At 45.9% G+C, this 1808-nt stretch overlaps 1 pseudogene; it reads left to right on the top strand.

The window, feature by feature from the left end:
• The first annotated feature begins 962 nt into the window (after positions 1–962).
• LOC126186076 (5S ribosomal RNA) lies at positions 963–1080 on the top strand (annotated as a pseudogene).
• Positions 1081–1808: the final 728 nt, after the last annotated feature.

Here is a 1808-nt window from a genome sequence, read left to right as displayed (position 1 = left end):
TGACCATGAAATTGTTACACAGGTGGGCAGCAATTTGCAGTGGTGCACCTCCTCATTGCCAGCCTCTGTGGATCCTCCACCATCCTCCTGTCGCCTGCAGCCTCGGCGCCTAATGAGGTTCACACCTCTATCTCCTGAGGTGGAGCCCATAGATTCTGACCCGCCTCCCTTTCCTTCTGCCCCCTGCCCTCCATTATTGATGGAGGTGGCCTCATGCCTGCTGCCCACAGGTGACAATCTGCTGCCAGGTTCTCTGGTACCCTCTCTTGTTCTGCTACTGAAGTCATGACCCAAGCCTGGCCAATTTTGGCCTTACATGAGATTTTCAGTGATAAGCAATGGAGGCAGATGGCTGGCATGAGTAGAGAAGCAGAGTAGTTTGGAAACCTGTCATGGAGGGTGCACACCTTATGTAGTATGAGCAGACCTGCTGATGGAGGTATTAACTCGTGAGCAGAAGTAAGCAGAGTGTGCCAGTGCTCATGCTGAGTTTCACTTCTGTAGACCTTGCCTTGCACTTTATGTTGAATGTTTTGTTGTGTGCTTAGTCTTTAGCCAACCATGGCAGATGTGTGCTGACTTTATTGGCGTGCACATCTCTACATGGGTTTGGATGCTGTGCTTCCTGTAGATTGTCTCACATGGCATATTAATTAACTCTTATAAGATTCTATTCCTTGGTTCTTATTGAACCATTATAGGTCCATGGAGTACATGTGTTAACATTGTAGGGTAGTGGTGCTGTTGCACTTGTGCAAATACTAAAGGTTTATCAAAATCACAATATATCAGTGAGGGTGAACTTGTTAACACACCTTTAACCTGTTGCACTGCAGTGTCGCATCCTGCAGTCCAATCGAAGGCTACTCCTTTCTTCAATAGCTTTATTAAGGGTTTAGTTACTGTGTCACAGTATTTTACAAAACAATAACAACAATTCACCAATACTAGCAAGATTTGTGGCCAACGGCCTTGCTGCAGTGGTAACACCGGTTCCCATCAGATCATCAAAGATAAGCGCTGTCGGGCTGGGCTAGCACTTGGATGGGTGACCATCCAGTCTGCCGAGCGCTGTTGGCAAGCGCGGTGCACTCAGCCCTTGTGAGGCCAACTGAGGAGCTACTTGATTGAGAAGTAGCGGCTCCGGTTTTGGAAACTGACATATGGCCGGGAGAGCAGTGTGCTGACCACATGCCCCTCCATATCCGCATCCCGTGACGCCTATGAGTTGAGGATGACACGGCAACCGGTCAGTACTGTTGGGCCTTCGTGGCCTGTTTGGGAGGAGTTTTTAGTTTTTAGCAAGCTCTGTAACTCTTTCACATTAGTGAGAGCAGAAAAATTTTTGCTTCTTCTGTCCGTTGCACATCTGGCTTTACAACAGCTGAGCTAATAATATGTCACAGGTACTGAACCTGCAATTTTGCAAAAGGGAATCTTCCCTATTTCAGGCTCAAATGGACACTGTGTAACTTGATAACACATTTCTTAATCACTCAGCATGTTCTTAAATTGCAAATAGCTGAAATATGGCAGTTGAGTTTCTTAGACAAAAAACCCCGAGGGCACTATAAAGGCAATCAGAATTGGGGTGCAATCAGAATCTGGTGATATCCTGATTTCATATCTTAGATTCATAGTTTCCCACTCTATCCAATGTTTTGTCATACGGGACAATGGGTACATGTATGGTGGTGACTTTATTTACTGTCCTTGTATCCACACATAGGTGGTAAGCCTTCTCACTGTTCAGCAGTACTAAACAGTCCTCCAAAGTAGTACGTTCAGTCAACAATTTAACAATTGCA

Source organism: Schistocerca cancellata, chromosome 4, assembly GCF_023864275.1.
Source record: "Schistocerca cancellata isolate TAMUIC-IGC-003103 chromosome 4, iqSchCanc2.1, whole genome shotgun sequence".
Taxonomy (NCBI): domain Eukaryota; kingdom Metazoa; phylum Arthropoda; class Insecta; order Orthoptera; family Acrididae; genus Schistocerca; species Schistocerca cancellata.
This window is presented reverse-complemented; position numbering and strand designations above follow the sequence as displayed.